Here is a 5,790-nt window from a genome sequence, read left to right on the forward strand (position 1 = left end):
ATCATGAGCTTGTCTATATACCAAACAACTTGTACTTATACAAGCGCCTTTAAAAGTAGTAAAAAGACCCAAGGCATGCAACCTGTACTCTATAGCTTTTAAGGATTACCTTCTGAATACAGTCAGCCCCACTATAAAGTTTATTTGGAAAAAAAACTCAAGTTTTCAATGATCGTTAACAATATGGTAAAAGCCCTCCTCATTAAAGTGAGAACCTCACCAAAACATCAGGATTTTTCAACTTTCAGAAAGTTAAAGATCTGTATTTCCAATCAATACTTGGAGAGGCCGCAGAGGAGATTTACTACAACGGTACCAGGGGTGTGGGACTTCTGGTACGTGGAGAGACTGGAGAATCTGGGATTGTTCTCCTTAGAGAAGAGATGGTTGGGGGGATATTTAATGAGAGGTGTTCAAAATCATGAAGGCTTTTGATAGAGCAGATAGGAAGAAACGGTTTCCACTGGTAGGAGGGTCAGTAACCAGAGGACACAGATTTAAGGCAATTAGCAAATGAGCCAGAGGGGGAGCTAGAGAATTTTTTTTCCCCCCGACAACAAGTTGTTCCTGGAAGGACAGTCGAAGCAGATTCAATAGTGACTTTCAAACAGGAATTGGATAATTACATGAAGGGAAGAAATTTGCTGGGGAGGTGGCATAATTAGATCGCTCTTTCAGAGCCGGCCCAGGTTCGATGGGCCGAATGGCCTCCTTCTGTGCTGTAAGATTGTGATTATTAATGTGCCAGAGAAAATTACACTGTAGCTGAGAATTGTCAATAGGCATCACCACTTTCAACACATGAATATTATGTACTTTTATTCAAAGTCTTTCTAATCTGCACTCATCTCCCACGTATTAATGGGGCCCATTAAAAACAGACGCAAAAACCTTAGGGTATTTATGCTAAGCAGTCAACCCACCTCTGCATAATAGATTCAAAACTATACTTCATAATCGAATTTTAATTTGTAAAATTTTAGATCTATACAGTACTTGTAACTTCAAAGCCATTACATCGGTTTACCATTCTGCACAGCATGACTGCGATTCGAGCCATCGAGCCTCATGGATGTTGAACAACTTGTACTTATATTGTGCCTTTAACGTAGTAAAACGTCCCAAGGCGCTTCACAGCCATGTTATAAGACAAAACAAATAAATTTGACACCGAGCCACATATGAAATTACGGCAGGTGACCAAAAGCTTGGTCAAAGAGGTAGGTTTTAAAGAGTGTCTTGAAGGAGGAAAGAGAGGTAGAGAGGCGGAGAGGTCTAGGGAGGAAGTTCCAGAGCTTAGGACCCAGGCAGCTGAAGGCACGGCCACCGATGGTTGAGTGATTATAATCAGGAATGCTCAAGAGGGCAGAATTTGAGGAGCGCAGACATCTCGGGGACGGTGGGGGGGGGGGTGGTTGTGGGACTGGAGGGGATTACGGAGATAGGGAGGGACGAGGCCATGGAGGGATTTGTAAACAAGGATAAATTTTGAAAGAAAGGTGTTGCTTAACCGAGAGCCAATGTATGTCAGCGAGCACAGGGGTGATGGGTGAGCGGGACGGTGCGAGTTAGGACACAGGCAGTCGAGTTTTGGATGAAGTCAAGTTTACGTAGGGTAGAATGTGGGAGGCCAGCCAGGAGTGCGTTGGAATAGTCAAGTCTAGAGGTAACAAAGGCATGGATTAGGGTTTCAGCAGCGGATGAGCTGAGGCAGGGGCGGAGACGGGCAATGTTACCGAGGTGGAACTCCCTGCCTAAATCTCTCTGCCTCTCTACCTCTAACTCTCTTTCCTCCTTTAAGACGCTCCCTAAAACCTACCTCTGACTAAGCTTTTGGTCACCTGCCATAATTTCTTGTGGCACGGTGTCAAATTTGTTTGTTTTGTCTTGCAACACTGCTGTGAAGCTGTTTCACTACGTTAACCATGGAGTTCCGGGAAAGGTGGGCACGGATTCGGGAAATGACAACAGATTCAAGGACTTGAGAGAAAGGGGAGGTTGGAGATGGGGCGGTAGTTTGCAAGCACAGTGGGGTCAAGGGTTGGTTCTTTTGAGAGGGGTGATGACTGCAGATTTGAGGGAGAGGGGAACAGTACCCGAGGAGATAGAACCGTTAATGTCAGCTAACAGGGGAGTCAGAAATGGAAGTTGGGTGGTGAGTAGTTTAGTGGGAATAGGGTCAAGGGAGCAGGAAGCAAGTCTCATGGACAGGATGAGCTCAGAGAGGTCAAGAGGGGAGATCGGAGAGAAACTGGAGAAAGATGCAAGTTCAGGGGGGAACCTCCGAGGAATCTTGGCCTGGTGGGCTAGGGGAAGGAAGGGAAGTGGCAGAGGCAGCTGATTGGATGGTCTCAATCTTAGAGATAAAGTAGTCCATGAGCTCCTCGCACTTGTTGTTGGAGGTGAGTGTGGTGGAGACAGGGGAGAGGGGGTTTAAGATGACGGTTAGCAATAGAGAATAGTAGCTGGGTGTTATTTTTGCCAGAATGATCCTGGAATAATGAGCTGTTTTGATAGATGAGAGCAGGACCCGATATTGCTTTATGTGGTCCAGCCAGACCTGGCGGTGAATGGCTAAACCAGTTGTCCGCCACATCTGTTCAAGTCTGTGCCCCTTGGACTGGAGGGAGTGAAGATGAGGGCTGTGCCAGGGGAAACGGCCAAAGTGAGAGACAGTAATGGTTTTAATAGGGGCTGGGGTATCAAAGGTGGTTGTGGTTTGAAGATATCCTCCGTGCACAGCAGACACCAAGGCTGGGGGCAATTTTAACTTAACGCAACCGTGGGGAAACGGACGGGATCAGGGGCAACGCTGGTTACACCCCGCCCAATTTTACTCCCCATTGAAGTCAGCGGAGAGCGATACTGAGCGGGGTGCAAAACCGGCGTCCCACCCAATCCCGGCTAATTTGGTTAAAATGATCCCCTTCGAGACTTTGCGATCGAAGCGACTTGTCTTTAGACAGCACCTTTAACAAGGAACACGCCCCAAGGCACCTCACAGAGAACTGAACGCTGACCCTAGGGTGAGGAGTTAGGAGAGGTAACTCGGGTGACAGTAGGTGGTCTATAGGGCAAGGCAAAGCCACAGAAGGATTTATGGAATGAAGACGTGGATTTTGAACGTAATGGCAGGGGGTGGGGGCGCGGTGGGGGACAGGGAGCTAGGGGAGGTTGGTGAGCATGCGGGTGATGGAGGAGCAGGACTTAGTGCCGGGACAGAGGATGTGTGCAGTGTAGTTCGAGACAGTTTGGAGTTTGTGTAGGCTGGAGTTGGTTGGCGAGGAGTGTGTGGGAGAAGTGGAGAGAAAGGGATATTCATGAAGACAGAGAATTAAAGACAAAAAGGTTTCTGATTCAATCCTTGCCAGGCTATTTGTCCTGAATGGCACTGGGGCCACTACAAGAAATACTTGCACTTATATAGTGCCTTTCATAACCTTGGGGCATCCCAAAGCGCTTTACAGCCAATGAAGTACTTTTGAAGTGTAGTCACTGTTGTAATGTGGGAATCGCGGCAGCCAATTTGCGCACAACAAGCTCCCACAAACAGCAATGTGATAATAACCCAGATAATCTGCTTTAAAAAAAAAACATAAATATTGGCCAGGACACCAGGGAGAACATCCCTGCTGCTCTTGTCCACCCGAAAGATCTCCGACAGTGCGGCACTGCACTGCCCAGTGACTCCTTCTGGAAAAGGCACATGCGATATTAGGTGAGGAAAGAGTTGAGGGCAGCAGTGATCCCCTGCCCTGCCATAGTCAAATAACCACCATCGCTCTGGCAAAGCTCACACGTGAAGTATGGCCACTCGGGCCAAGTCACTGAAGACCACTGGCATCTGTGGAACTGGCACCTTCACAGAGGGAGAAGCAGTGCCTTTGTGGGAGGGGGAACCCAACAAAAGTTGAAGCTATAGCAAAATGCCTGCCACAACAACAACTTGTATTTATATAACTCCTTTAACACAGCAAAACATCCCATGGTGCTTCACAGGAGCGTTATCAAACAAGAATTTGACACTGAGCCACATCAGGAGATATTAGGTCAGGGTTGGTCAAAGAGGTAGGTTTTAAGGAACATCTTAAAGGAGAGGGGGTGGAGATATTTAGGGAGGGAAGAACATTAGAATTAGGAGCCTGCTCCGCCATTCACTAAGATCATGGCTGATCTTCAACCTAAACTCCACACTCCCACCCGATCCCATATGCCTTGATGCCCCTAGAGTCCAAAGATCTTTCGATCTCGTCCTTGAATATACTCAACGACTCAGCATCCACAGCCCACTGGGTGTACAGAATTCCAAAGATTCCCAACCCCGAGTGAAGAAATTCATCCTCACCTCAATCTTAAATGGCCGACCCTTTATCCTGCACCCTAGTTCTAGACACTCCAGGGAAACAACCTCTCAGCATCTACCTAGTCAATTCCCCTCAGAATTTTGTATATTTCAATGAGGTTACCTCTCATTCTTCTAATCTCCAGAGAGTACAAGTCCAATCTACTCAATCTCTCCTCATCCCAGGAATCAATCTAGTGAACCTTCATTACACCGCCTCTAAGGCACGTATATCCATCCTCAGATAAGGAAACCAGAACTGTGCACAGTATTCCAGGGGTGGCCTCACCAAAGCCCTGTACAATTGTAGCAAGACTTCCTTACTCTAATACTCCAACCCCCTTGCAATAAAGGCCAACATGCCATTTGCCTTCCTTATTGCTTGCTGTACCCGCATGGTAACTCTGCTTCCTGTATGAGGACACCTAAACCTCTCTGAATACCAACATTTAATGGTTTGTCACCATTTAGAAAATATTCTGTTTTTCTATTCTTCCTACCAAAAAGTGAATAACCTCACATTTCCCTACATTAAACTGCATTCTAGGGAATGCCAGAGCTCGGGGCCCAGACAGCTGAAGGCACAGTCGCCAATGGTGGAGCGATGAAAATCAGGAATGCACAGCGATCTTGCAGGGTTGTGGGGCCGGAGGAGGTTACAGAGATAGAGACAGAGATAGGAGACAAGTTAAATTCAGATTGAAGGAAAGAACAAACAAGACTTGTCGATTAAACCTTCAAAAATCAAGCTCACCCCACTTCAGGGATGATTCCACACCCAAATCTGCATCCATGTACCCAAAATTAAAAGAGGGCGTGTTTATTTCAAGACATTTAAGAATTGGTATAAACACATGAAATGTACACATAGCCATTTAAAAATGGAAAGAGAACAGTTTGATTTCTAAATGCACAACTCATAGAACAAGCATTAAAAAGAGAACGTACATTGTAGTACTTCAGTTCTGAAGAAGTTCATTCAAAACCCTACTGAGACAGCCACAGTAAATCAGGCTCCAAAAGCTGAGCAATCATCAAGTTAGAGGCTCTATTTCTCTATGGTATTCATAGGTCAAGAGTACTTTGAGAGCTTGGCTCAGGCGATAGAGTGGAAGGATGCTGCAAGTAAACAGGAAATCTGCAAATGTCCTCCTTGGCCAGAGGCCACACTCGTCCCTCATTGCACAGCCTGACCTCCGATCACTAACAAAATTCCATGTAGCCTGATTCTCTGCTGAATCTACGATGGGCTTTATTATAGGTCTCACACACACTCGCGCTCCCACCCTCCCACCCACACTCACTTGCACCCACAGGCCCCAAGTTTCAACATGATTTGCTCCTGATTTTTAGGAGCAACTGGTGCAGAACGGAGTTTCTTAGAAATCGGAATTTTTGCCATTTAGTTTGCTCCAGTTCTAGTCAGTTAGAACAGTTTCAGAAGGGGG

The sequence above is a fragment of the Pristiophorus japonicus genome, chromosome 15 (genome assembly GCF_044704955.1).
Source record: "Pristiophorus japonicus isolate sPriJap1 chromosome 15, sPriJap1.hap1, whole genome shotgun sequence".
NCBI classification, from domain to species: Eukaryota; Metazoa; Chordata; class Chondrichthyes; family Pristiophoridae; genus Pristiophorus; species Pristiophorus japonicus.